This window comes from Ostrea edulis, chromosome 3, assembly GCF_947568905.1.
Source record: "Ostrea edulis chromosome 3, xbOstEdul1.1, whole genome shotgun sequence".
Lineage (NCBI taxonomy): Eukaryota > Metazoa > Mollusca > Bivalvia > Ostreida > Ostreidae > Ostrea > Ostrea edulis.
In genome coordinates this window covers 67,704,689-67,719,602 of record NC_079166.1, presented here as the reverse complement: position 1 = coordinate 67,719,602, position 14,914 = coordinate 67,704,689, and the positions used below count along the sequence as shown (strand labels likewise).

The window sequence follows — 14,914 nt, the reverse complement described above, 5'->3', positions numbered from 1 at the left end:
AATTTGTTAACTTGGACATACAAATCATTATGATTTTATAATTTCAATTGCAATTGTCGTCATTTTTCACAGATACATGTTGGTATGTAATTTGCGAATCAAGACCAGAATGTTTCGGAATTCCGTGTAAATCTATCTTGACAAATAAAGAGGCGCAACTCCTTTACTCTTGTCGTGATGCAAATACACCACCTTGCTAAATCGTCGGGCAATTAGATTTTAGAACGCAGCTCGCAGTTCACCATTCGCAATTTCAATAGTGAACTGCATTCTAGAACGCAGTTTGCAATTCAAATTTTATATACATAAAAAGAAAACTAGACTGGAATTATAAAGATGGGGTACAATGTAGAAATAAAACGCTGTAAATCTAAATTATCTTAAGAATTACTGAGTTGAAATCTAAATGTCAAACTATTGTAAAATTCATTTTTAGTCAGAACAATGGCATTGATTTAAATTTAAGAAATAAATTTCATTTTTGAAAAATACAGGTTCCACCAGCAAACTTCATGAAGCGCGTTGCGCGTCATGAAAAGATGCCTAATTGAGCATACTGTATGCCTAACTGTTTGTAACTGTTCATACCCCCATGGATTTTAAAAATTGAAATTTACATTTTACTTTCATTTTCTTTGGGAATACCGAGTGAACTCAGCTGTTAAAATAATGGTTTTATATTCATCCAGCTTCATACGCACATTATTCACATTCATGAGGGATTATTTCAATTTGTAAAAATATCGAAGGCAAAAACGATGGAAATGTAAATATTCTATAATGATGGTGGGCTTTTTTATGTCATGAGACCAACTCAACACTTCCCATGTAAAGATATATACATGTATATAAAAAGTATATTTTTCATGAATTATACTAGATAATTATAAAATCTTTTCACCCTGAATACTTAGTTTAAAATTCGATAGATTGGTGGGAATTATTGTGTTTTGCTTACAATAATCAAAGGGGTGCTTACATGTATATAACCTACATATACATGTAGTGGCAACCAGTGTATACTTATTCTTATAGTTTGTGTCAACTGGGTGGGTTTTTTTTTGGGGGGGGGGGGGGTTGTTGCTTTTTTCAAATTGACTGATTTCATGGCACAATATTTTTGCCAGAGGCTTCATTTCAGAAATTAGAGATATCTTGATCTACAATTAGGTACATTTACACATAAAACACTTCATACGTGAATATATACTGGCACGTCTTCGGTGGGGTTCAGAGCTAGGTTTTCGTAATTTGATGATACGAAAATATTTGTTCGAAATGCTAACAAGTTATACTAAGTTTACATAGATAGACTAGAAACTGACAAATGTAGCTATATATAATTAAAGTGGAAATGAAGTATGACGAAAGTTTAACAAGATACTTTAGATGTGGGAAGGTGCACGTTAATTAATGCAATATCCGGCGATCCCTTTCTGTCAATTTTAATGTCTTATCTCAGCCATCTACAATTTACACCTTGCTTATTTATGCACTTGCCTATTTCTACTATCAAAATGTTTTCAAATGGGAATTTTGATTGATACCTTTTTTTTTTATATAAACATCTCATAACTGACTACTTTTAAATCTATTCCACCTCATTGAATTATAAAGGGAGTTTGTTATGTGTTGGGGATTATGTTTTTAGGCCGCAGAATGGTTTTTTTTTTCTTTCGGATATCAATTTGCACTCTAGAGCACGATAGTGTTATCTGCACTTTAATTTGTGTATCTGTTTATTTCACCGTATTTCTGAAATGAATATCCCTCATCAAACCAGAATATTATCTAAATCAATCGATTTCTACAAAATATAGTCAGGATTTTAATATTTCATTAGGAAAAGGTGAATAATTTTTCCCTATTGAACAGGTTTTTTTAATGGATATATATAAATATGGCAAGAAATGGCCTAAAAAAATATATTATACCATATGCAATCAACGCAATATTGAAGGTGTTCTTTTCTCACTTTGCGTTGAAATGTCCAGTTTACAATTCATATACAGTATCAAACTATATCAAGAATTGATATGTAAGAAAATCCATCTGTGTTTAAACTAGTTCAGGTATTTAGTTCAAGTAACACGAAAAATCTGTGTAACCTCGGTATATATCATTATCATCCCACATTGTAAAGTATATCACAGTGGAAAAATACTCTCTCTCTCTCTCTCTCTCTCTCTCTCTCTGTCTCTGTCTCTCTCTCTCTCTCTCTCTCTCTCTCTCTCTCTCTCTCAATGGCTGTGTACTATGTTATTCTCATTAGTGAGAATGGGGCACACTACAGATACTTTTCTGAAGTATAACTGGTTCAGTAACTGTATTTCGTGTATTCCAAGTACTGTTTATTCAATGAATGTATATATGTAGTGCTGACCAGCCAAACTGATCAAAGTTCAATAAATAATGTTAAAAATATTAATAATAATACTGTTTCATTCGACGGAAAATCTGTAATTTGAAAAATGAAGAAGAACTGAGGTATTCTAGATCTATTGTTTTATTTCAATTAGAATTTTTGAACATTCCTTGGATATAAGTTGTTAATCTTTCATGCGTCATTACTGGAAATTAACTTTCATGTTATTTGCGAATGTCAATCATTTATCGTCATTGTCTAAGGAACTGCGGTTTTCCTGTATCGTGATTTAATTAGATTTTAAGGTAACCAACTTAAGATATCACTTACAATGTTATCAAGAAATTTCTAGCATGTAAGTTGAACAGTTTTGCAAATGCGCTTCTTGCCAAAATTGAACAAAAGATTTGTCCATCATTTAGTAATTTTTCAAAGCCCCAGTACTCGAAGAACAAATAAATCATATTCCCAAACAAATACTGAATAAAGCGGGGGCTTTACCCCTTTCTTCTGTTGTTAGATAAGGTCCCGTGCCTGGGTTTCCATGAGCTTCTTAATCCACTACCTGCCTAACTGCTAATACCTCCAGAAATTGTAAATGTTATTTCCTTAAATGAAAAATCGTTTTTTCTTAACTGTCAGAAGCTTTTTTAAAATGCCTGTGTAACCGATTTGTCTCCGTGTTAGATATTCCTCGACAAAGCATGGACCGCAAGGGCGCCTAATGCTTCCCAGGCTATTTAAGGTGAGTAAAAATGATATATAACCTTTCCGATCGGGATCGTAAAACTTGTGAGAGTCGCCTGTTTGGTTGTCATGACGATATATCCTCTTGTTTCTGAAGTTTGTCTCTGATCTCCATATGTTATTCTATAATTTCTCTGGCGATATCCAGCCGTATACCCACCTGTAACTGATAATTACCCAAAGTTTAGATCTCTTTTAAACGTGTGAGAAAGCACTTGAAAATATTAAAACTTCAGTGAAATTCCTAGCGCGCTTTGGAAAGATTTATTCTATCCTTTTTCGATAAATATTTGTACAGGGATGAATATGAAAAACCAACAAAGACACCCCCAGCAGGTCCAGATGTGGCAAGGTCCTGCTTGTGATTCCTCTGGTCCGCTCGTCTAAATGTTTAGTCATCGTTTTGAGTAGGGTAGCTCGCTGTTTTGTCTGTGTTATAGTGCCAGAGACCATATGCAAGGACAGAATATATCATGATAGATTTACTGATATTTTAAGTTAGGTGGTGCATCATGGCGACAATATCATCACAACAGACATAAACGTTCTTGCAGATGTGGGTATGCATGTTTCAAAAATGCGAAACAACGGCATTTATTACATGATTGAATAATTCCTAGCTCTCTAATTGGCTGAGATCCAACAATGTAGAAATCATACTACGTTATGTTTACCTGCACGTGGCCTTCCAGGTGAACATAAGGAATTATTTTTTTCACATAGGACCAAAAATAGATCGTTGAAACTTACAATTAAAGCAAAGAACAATCTTGAAGAGTTTTTTAATCATTTAATCATATTATTAAACAATTATGGCTGTTTTTGAGGTCAATACGATGATTTAGCCACCTTCGAAGTACAATATTCACCGCGCCCGAAGGGCTCGGTGAATATTGTACTCCTCAGGTGTCTAAATAATCGTATTGACCTCAAAAACAGCAATAATTGTATAATATTTCTCGATATCATATACATGTAAATAGCATGCGAGTAGGTCAGTGTTTTACATCCCAGTTTCATTACTCTGAATTCATTTCAAGTTATGTTGCAGATAAAGACATGCACACGTAGATGCTATGTAAAATATCTCTTACAGGTGACAGTACACACGGTAGCCCTTTTAAGGCTTGGTATAGGAGTGTCAGTATTACAATCTCAATAATGTATCTGTCCTCTTAAAGCTTAAAAAAAAATTATTTCTATGTTAATAAGTAGCAAATATTTTAAGTTATAAACTGGTTTCGATACTTGTCTTTTTTCTGTCCATGCTGTTTTGTTCTCCAGAATAAGGGGGGGGGGGGGGGGGTCAATCGTCTAATATACATGTATATTCAACATTATATTTTCATTATTAGTGTGGATTGTCAATTTATGGCTTTGATATATTTAGTCTTTTAATGAATTTCCACAAGGTTTCTTTCTCTTTTTTCTGTCTCTCTCGCATTTATCTTTACGTTTTCTTGTCATTTTTATATTTGATATGCTGGACATTTAATTCCAGTAATAAAAACATAAAGACTGTTCATAAAATTGACAATATTGCGATCGTCACCACTGTTTTGAATGGATGCACGGTTTCCATGGGTACCAAAACCGGTTTCCTCATCAAAAATGTAAATGTTTTCTCGCTGTTTTGTTCTCTGTGTTCTCTCGGATTTCATAGACAAAGGCAGTATGTCATCATGCCATTTTATATACTTTAGGAAATACACAGCATCATGAAATATTAGTTGACCACGTGTTCCAGAGAGCCATTTTATATAATGCCTATATATATATATATATATATATATATATATATATATATACATGTATATTCATTATGTAATTACTGAAGATTAGCAGTTGGAGTGCGAATGTTACAATCTATATACAATATACATGTATATATCTTTGAATTATTGTAACAAACTATTTCGTGTTAATTCATTACAAATGTTTCATTTTACAAATGAATTTTGTTACCATTTTCTTGATTTAATAAACCAAAATACATTATTGCTTCACTGATGTATCAAAATGTCTTTTAGTATTATGCTTTATATATACATTTATAGCACGAATAATTACAGGTTTAAGGGTAAATTCATCAAGATCGGTACTTTATAATGAACTTGAATGGGATACCTTAGCAATAAGAAGGGAAATACATAAATTAGTCCTATTCTACAAGATAGTTCATGGATTAACCCTCCAATATTTGCAGGACTTACTTTGGCCATGTACTTTACCTCTTAACTCTTATTCATTAAGAAACCAGGATACTCTAAGATTTACCATTCCAATAGCGAAAACAACTTCGTATATGAATAGTTTTATCCCTTCGACTATAAAATTGTGGAATGACCGACCCATGCGTATTCGAAGTCTTCCAACACTAATATCTTTCAAGCGTGTCATCAAAAGTATATATTCCATCAAACCTAAATATTATTTTAACTATGGCAATCGAAAAGCAAACATGTTGCATTGTCAATTGCGAAATAAAGCTAGTAATCTTAATGCTAATTTATTTAAGCACTTTCTTAGGGAAAATCCTAATTGTGACTTGTGTCAAAATAGTCCTGAAACCACACTTCAATTTTTTTCTGAAGTGTCCAAAATATTGTACACAAAGACAAATACTGATACAAAGTTTTAATGATCTACAATTACAATTACCTTTATCTTTAGAACTTATATTGTATGGTGACAATAATCTCAGTTATAACCAAAATGTTGCAAATTTCAGAATTGTACATGAATTTATTTTATCTACAAATAGTCTTTCATTCTCATACCACATAACCAACTTGTTTATATATTTTTCCTGCGTAGTAATTCTAAACCCATACCTAAATTATATTTGTCAGTCATACATCAAACTGTTAAACAATTTAATGTATATATTATATAAAAAAAACAAAACTATATATGTATGACCTTGACCTTGTATTTGTATGAAAAGGGCTTATATAGGCAACGCCTGTTGTCCAATCCTTTTATGTATTATACACAATAAAATATTGTTTAAATCATATATACATTTATGTATTCATTTAGATACGCTGAAAGTGTCTGTCATAAAAATTAATTCAGAGAAAACATTTAGAATTTTCCTGATCTGATTTAATTTTTTAAAAATATAGTTCTAGCACTTTCACTGTAAAGCAAGAAATTGCTGTAATTGAAAAACAATTTCTTGGATTTAATTAGAATGAACATACAAAAAAAATATCGCGATTCCTTTTTAAAAGTGATATGCTCTAACAACGAATTATATAGTGGATTTGAACTTTTGCAATTTAGTATTGTCATAAGATAAAAACAGTTCTTTGTGAAAACTGAAGTTATGTTTTCTTTTATCAAAAAATGTCTACACATCGTTCCCTAATTGTTTTGAACACATTTTATTGTGTAACTATTATACAAAATGTCCGCACATACATTTGTACAATGCACGATAATACACGTTTAATAATTAACGGTTTGCTTGCTCCCAGTACTTTATGATAAATTGGACATAGACTATATACAAGTAACCGTGCATGTACAAACCGTTTTAAATGTGAAATATACATATAGAGAAAATACAATCATCAGTCCAGTTCTTCCCTTTTTACATACAGTACATCGTTTATAAATACAAATCTGAACATTTCAGCTATTACATCAATATACTCTTTATTGCTTAAGACATATGTCTTATCACATCAATTTCATAGATACATAAAAATGACATTGTATGCATGGCGGTGTACAAATTCAAGCAAGCAACGGAGAATGACTTAAACAAGGTTTTCTCACAACTTTTAAAAGTGCAAGACATAAATGATTCACTAATTTACAAAGTTTGTGTACATTATGAACACTTCATAATTGTACAACTTTGAAAACAGCTGGTTTTTGCCAATAATATTTTTTGATATATTTATGACGGAAGTCCTCGTAATGAGGGCAAATTAATATAAAGTGGTATTCGTCCTCTATGTCATTTTTACAAAATTCACATACTCTATTTTCTCTACGTATATTGTTATGGCGGCCTGTTTCAATTTCAAGATTGTGAGAAGATAGTCTAATTCGACAAATGTGCCTTATACATATTAGGTATAGGTTTACAAAGGTAATACTGTAACGAAAAGTGATCAATAACATGTTTGTAAATCATACACTTTGAAGAACAATTAATTTGTTCAACTAAACTATGAACAAACATATCATATAGTATGGACATGTAACACACATATAATTCGCATATCGCCTATCTAATGAACATGTAAAAGTCATGCAGGTAAAACCAACTACACTTCATGTTGCAGTTTGACGGTTTGTCTTTTTTTCTTTGCAATAAACAGAACATAGGCATAAATCTAATGTTAAGATTGCTTTTGTTACCCATTTGTTACCTATTTGCAACCATCATTTTGACCTCTAGGTGGGTGTATTATGGTCAACACGATAAATTGATTATTTCGGGGGATGCAAATGTTGATTTATTTGAAATGAAAAAATCATTCTCACCAAATTGCTGCACAAATAGAACCTACACTATGACACAACATAAATCCAAATAGAATTTTAAAAGTATACTCTGAAATTAAAATAAAAGAATCTTTTCTGGAGAAAAATAACAGAATTTTGAGTCGATTATGGGAAACAAACAAAATGTCAATCCATGCAGGCCTAGTGATCTTATGTTAATTGAAATTCGAAAACTATATGCAAACAATAATAAACTTTTACATTCAAAAGGGAGTTCAGTATTGTAATTTTCTAACTTGATGCATGGGCAAAACTCAATTTCAATTTTTTTTTATTCAAACGAGTTTGCTGTCATGATCCTAGATGTAAAAATTGTTTCATGCTATCTCCGTTTAATTAATGTATACTTCCAAAAATAAATTCAAGAATACTAAGCGTAAGAAATTCTTGTATGCTGAAAAAAGTAAATACTTCTCCATAAAAGTAAATGAGTCCCAAATATCAATGCGTACCTCCATATTTGTTTATGATTTGATTTTGCTGTTGAGAGAGAGTGTTGGATGAACAACCAATAGCGCCCTTGAAAAGCCTCTCGATGCGAAAATAATGGATTTTAATAACTCGAGAGAAAAAAAAAACACAGACGTTAATTGAACCACGATATCCCAATTTAGATGAAATTCTAGTTCTCTTAGAAAACATAGGCAATATAAATCAAACACAAAGAAAGAAAGGTAAGTGGCGTAGGATTAGGTATGGAAATGTGGATCCTATCAATTAAATTCAGATTACGTTACAGGTCGACATTCCTGGGCTATTGTCTGGAGATGTCAAACGGAGAACGGGGTGTCCCTTTACTCTCTTAATGGGGGTAAAAACGTGTAGACGGCATTGAATAATTTATCAGTTCTATCTACTAAGCGTCAGCTGCTGTCCATTTCGATTAATCCCCTTTAGAACCTTTGACGCAACATCTTATATTGTTTCATGCTTTGATTATCTTAGACTGAGGAAATTCGAGTTTGTTATCCTTGACTACCTTTGAAGCCTTCGGTGTAGCATATTCTTTTTAAATTCATTTCTGAATTGTTTAAGTATCTCCGTTATTGTAAGAATACCATGCAATCTGAATACAGCGGAGTCATTCAGAGTCTGACACTTCAAGAAGGGACTAGGAATATGATCTTGTGCTTTCAGAGTACATGGCATGACGTTGCATTATGCGACAAATGGTAGAATGTTTCAAATTAATTACACTGAGACTCCATTCAAAATCCCCCATTGAAAGCCCACATAGACCGGTATTAATTTTGCTGGATACAAAATATGAGATTATGCATGTGTCATTTGGGAATCTTTGTGGTGTTAGACTAAGTATTCATTTCTCTGTACTCTGTCGTAAGTGAAGTACCACAAATAAAGACATGCTTAGTTATCAATAAGCATGTTTACGAAACTTTCCTCAGAACCGTCCTAAGAATGCTCCTAAGAAAAATCTTGGGAATTTTTTAGGATGTTCCTTAGACAATCTTAGGTATGTAAATCAAAGCTGACTTAGGTTTATCCTATATTAAGACATCCTAAGCGACTTCTAAATGCCCCCCCCCCCCCCCCCCCCCCCCCCCCATAATAACATGGAACTTAAAACAGAGAAGATTTTCCATATTGAAAAAGGATTCTTAACATCATGAAAAGCGTATGATAATATTCTTTAATAAATTGGCATGCTTTGTAAAAATTTATACCACAAGAAAGCTTATTGAATCTGAGAAATACTCAATCTTGATAAGCAATTTTCTTAGTGCTATGCTTTTACACGAAGTCCGTTATAGATTCCAAATTTTTAAACCATGAATTTGTCCGCGAATATTACCAACACTGATATAATTCATTAGCAAAAGTTTGTCCTTTCTTGAATAGGCACGTTCAATGTATTATCGTTCTCTATAAAGTGTGGGGAGTGGAAAGTCGGAGAAGTTGGTGCAGTGTCGTTCAGTTGACTAAATTTCTTGGCAAGCAATAATTTAAAACAAAAATGCGTTTGCCCGATCTTCAAATTCCTGATCATATCATGGTTATTTCAAAGATCATAGTAATACCGCGGTCGTTATTCTACAATATACCTTCATACGCAATAACTGATGATGGGAAAATCGATACACATCTCGCTTGCTTTTCCTGTTTTGCTGATACAACAATAGAGTGGATAACTGATTATTCAGTTAAATTAATCAATATATGTAGCAAAACAAATTCATAGATGACTAATTTGTCATTTAGCATAAATCAATCCGAGATCAATACACATGTAAAAAACACCCCCCCCCCCCAAAAAAAAACACCAAAAAACATCGAGATGCACAGAAAAGTTAACCCTTTTCCATGTACACGTACATGTGCACAGTTTTCTTGAATTGTGTACTCAAAGCAGTTGATTTTATCCGTCAAGATCATGATCAAACTAAACAGGCCCGTGGGGATCCGGGTTAGAATAGGTCCTCAGTACTCCTTGCTTGTCGTAGAAGCCGACTAAATGGGGCGGTCCTTCGGATGAGACCGCAAACACAGGTCCCGTGTCACAGCAGGTGTAGCACGATAAAGATCCCTCCCTGTTCACAGGCCATAAGCGCCGAGCATAGACCGAAATTTTGCAGCCCTTCACCGGTAGTGGTGACGTCTTCATACGAGTGAAATATTCTCGAGCGGAACGTTTAAACAATTTTCAATCAATCAATCAAACTAAATACTTGAAACCCAACCATTTCACCTTTTTCGTCAGCAAAAAAAAAAACCCATGTAGGCCTAGTTCGTTTCGGAAACCGTCATGACGTCACGGTGACCTAATTCGTAGCTGATTGGCTGTATACGTATAGCACGGTAGCGAATCACATGGCTATCAATTACATGGGGAAATGGCGACACAAGTCACCCCAAGGGAAAATTCAAAATAGTAAGTAACATGTTACATAACTTATATCAACATTTGAAGAATTCTCTGAGGAACAAACCTATGCTAAAATGGTAGTTCTACGTGCGATAGAAGCAGAGAACACTGATATCGTTTTTGGCTGTCGAAAAGTTCTTGACTGAAAACAAGAAAATTAACAGAAAATTCTTCAAATGTTGATATAAGTTATGTGACAATTCCTTATTGATAAAGGTGTTATTCGTTTGAATTTTCCGTTGTGTTGACTTTCCATGTAAATGATCATGTCAAAATCACGTAAATTGCCATCATGAGAAGAATAGAATTAAATTTGTTTTCGTGGATGGTGCAGGATAACCTCTGAGGTCGAGAAATGTTGTTTTGAAATATAAAAACCGAAGCGTTAGGCTTTTATATTTCAAAACAACATTATCGACCTCGAAAGTTACATGTATCCTGCAACATACACACGAAAACGCGATATTTATTTCGTAAATCGTGGAAAGAGATGAGGAAGTTTATGGTCTTTATCAGTTAAATCTGCTTCAGACATGCTTTCCCCCAGACTTTGATTTCTTAAATCGGAGAGGGTACTTATCCTTCGTTACATGTCAGTTTATAACTTACATTCTTCTCATTCAATATTAATTACTATCAAAAATGTGGGTAGTCACCCGATATATCTTTATTTGCAATCACAAATTTGTTAGGCATGATTGCAAATTCATGCATATTTTGGCCAATTGATGTGAATCATTAGACACGACTTTGTGTATTCGTCACATTGATCAGTAAAACACTGAGTCGCGTCTCATGATATTCTGGAAACACTAAGACTGAGATATGCACATCACCACTGCCTGGAAACTGCCAGATGCATAAAACCACAATGCAACCATGACTTGCAATGGAAGATGTGCAAGTCATGAATGAGTGACCTTGATAGTCTATACCTATGAAATAGAGTGGTCATCAAGATAATCCAAAGGGTTATCAAATCCCTTAACGATTACGTCGAACAAATAGCAACACGGGCGCTGCCATTTTTTCCCCAAGTTCGACTTCGGTTACCTCAGTAGCTGTCTTAAGATTAAGACAATTCTTAGGAATTTTCCAACGTTACGTTCAAAAAACGCACTTAGGATTAAGATTCTTCCTAAGTATATCTGAAGACATTTCTTGGTCCTAAGATAGCTTCATAAACATTCCTCAGAGAAATAGCAGTGAGCTAGGGTTCCTGAACGTGCCAACGCCTGCAGCGGTACGGGACCTCCGTTTTTAAGGTCATATCTGAACGACCCCTAACTCTCACTTCATAATACCGAGCGCAGTCACAACCTATGTTTACGTCTTAGGTCTGACGCGGTCATGGCACGAGCAGGCTCTTGCTCACGGTCTCCCGATCACGAAGCGATTGTTCTCCCACTGATCTACCGTGACCGGTTGCAAGTAGAAATTCCAATAGAACAACGTGATTATTCAGATGGATATTAATCCAAATATTTCTTAATAGTACAGTGTATTAGGAACAAGTACAGAGCATAAATTTATGACTCATGATTGTTGGAGTGGGTTTTTTTTTTTTTGTTCTTCAGATATAGCAGTACTGGGATCGCACTGTCACCCCAAAAGTGTACATCAAGTTTTTCCTTTCGATGTACAGGTGTGCAAATAAAGCTGTTGAAGAGCTACGAAACACTTCCTGTCGTTGTAGTTTTGTTACATAATCACATAAACAACTGTCTTATCCGCGGTAGCTTCCTTGTTAATCTCGCGTCTTTGTGTAAAACAACTTTCATTATCTATCACTAGGTGTTTCATGGCTCAGTTATCTGTGTTTGATGATCGTTGAAGTCCGAGGTTGACATCAGCATAAACGGCTAACGCTCAACAGTCTTGAGAAGTATTACCGGAAAGTCGTATGTCTTCTGTTTTCAAATTCGTATGTGATTGTAATCAGCTACAGAACATGTACTTAATTTATATTTACTTTATAAAAATTATTTTCATTTTCTCGCAATATTTTTCATTTAAAAAGACATTTTTTTTTTATAAAACTTAATTTAAAATTATATTTGGAAGAAACATACAATGATACATATAATAAAAGTTAAACTTTAGAGATACATAAATGCTTCAGTTTTTCAAATAACTTTTTATCAAGTGGGGGTTTTTTTTTTTGGTTGGTTTTTTTTTTTTTTTGTTAGTTTGTTTTTGTGAATTTACGATCCAAACTCCTAGTGACGCAAATATCAAGAGCGCTGAATATCCTTTGTATTTTCAGTTGAAAAAATATCGTTGAATTTCGTATGTCAAAGTTCCTCGTGTCTTGTTAGAAAACTATCGCATAACTACATTAATGATTATACATTACTTACATTTTTGCATTTGATAGAAATTACTTTATAAGATTTAGATAAAAGATTACTTAATGACAGATTCTTATAAAAATATATATATTATGTAGGGATTTTTTGTTTTCAATTAAGCATATGGTGATAAACTAACCTGAGGGAAAACTCAAGGCAACTTGCTTTAGTTAAAACATTCGACACAGCTTATAAAAATGGATGAAAATCTTTATTTAATGTAGACATATCTAGAGTAAATTCTTACTCTACCCTGTTAAAGGCAACTAGATCTATTGATATTTCGCCGATAAATACCTACTGTCATAACGGTGTAAAATGTTGGGCAAAGTATATAATCACTACTCAAACTGCACATTACAGTTATACGTTATCAACACATCTATGATGGATTAATTCTTTCGAAGATGAGGGGCCTCGTTATATGAATTCCAAATTATACGGAGCACTGCTGTACATGGTTAAAATATAAACTTTATGTAGAATAAACTTCCAATACACTGACAAACAAAGAACAGAGAAACAGAGAATGGCAATGAAATAAAGGCTAGCCTAGGAATTTCTTCATAAATATATCAAAAAGTATTATTGGCAAAAACTATCTGTTTTCAAATTTGTACAATTAAAAGTGTTCATGATGTACACGAACTTTGTAATGTGGGGAAATATTTACATGTATGTCTTACACTTAAGTTGCGAGAAAACCTTGTTTAAAAGTTATTCTCCGTTGCTTGCTTGATTTGTACACCGCCATACAATGTCATTTTAATGTACTTATGCATACATATTGTTCGTGTAACTGATGTGATAAGACAGATGTCTTAAGCGATAAAGAGAGTATTCCATTTATTTTCTTCAACAAAGTCAGCTATAATTGACCAGTCGGGGGTTACCAGGATTGACACACTGAAATATCGAGCAATCACCTCTGTAGTGTGTAATTAAAGTATCCTTTGTGAGTATTTTAAGTAACATGTGTGTATATCTAAAACCAAACAATTCAAACACACACATCAATCTTCACAGTCGGTCCAACTGATCTATATGTGACACTGTTTAATGGTTATTCTAGAAAATTTACGCAAAGTGAAGGTATGTCTTACAAAAACATTTTTGTCGAATTTCAAGAACAGAGTTGTTTGCATGGGAAAATTACATACAAAAAAATGAGAAAAGATGATTATCCTAAGATGAATTGGAGTTACTGAGTCGTATTTTGTTAAATAATTCCTGTCCCTGGTTTAATGGACAGTACAGTACGAAGCGTTTCTGATTAGATTTTGTTAGAATTTTAAAATACATAGATCCTGTCCTGAAGTATGCCCTGTCCCTATCCGGGGAGGCAACACAACACAGCGAAACCTTGTTGAATGATTGAGATCGTGGCCATCATTCAGACGAACGTAACATTTACCAATCCCTGTGATGGAGGATTGGAAGAAAGTTTGTAAGTGTAGACGTTGCAGTACATGAGCTATTGTGTACACAGTATAGAACATGATGTCCAGCGGATAAAATTGTCTTAGACACCATGTTACAAAATTTCTATCTGTAATAGATTAGCAATGCATTTTACATTTTAAATCGGAAGGTACATGTATTATATCCTTTAAAAAAAGAAAGAAAGGAAGAAAGAAACACATCCACAGTTTGTGGTAAGAAATGTAAAAATTGTTCTGCTCTTCTAGAATAATTGTGTAAAAGACATATATGTGAAGTTTTTCTATAATATTAAAGTAAACAATACCTATAAAATGAGCTTGACAGTGGCGCGTTACTGAATGACAAGTTTTGCACAGGGAAACACGTCATCAAGTGTGTGGTCATTATGCGAACGAAGGCATTCGTTGTAAGGTTAAATTTACTATACAACTTGTGAAAATACAAAAGAACGATTAAGTAATTCCTTTGATGTGCAGAAAGAATTACTAGATGTGATTTTATTTTTAACCATTAACGACATCGGTACGATGCAAGTTTCGCCGCACTGAAAAAAGTACAATACCTGAACACAAAATATATTTTCAATCCGTGTGGTGTTCT

At 33.5% G+C, this 14,914-nt stretch overlaps 1 protein-coding gene across 2 annotated transcripts in view; it reads left to right on the top strand.

Moving 5' to 3' along the window:
* The first annotated feature begins 7 nt into the window (after positions 1–7).
* The window catches only part of LOC125673328 (four-jointed box protein 1-like), a 29,526-nt gene continuing 14,619 nt past the window's right edge, over positions 8–14,914 (top strand). Inside the window, exons 1-2 of one of the 2 annotated variants that reach the window (XM_056158636.1) lie at positions 8–3,110; positions 12,315–14,318. The gene's annotated coding sequence lies outside the window, so the exon portion shown is untranslated. The remainder of the gene's footprint in view (positions 3,111–12,314; positions 14,319–14,914) is intronic. The other variant, XM_048909867.2, reaches the window with a different exon arrangement.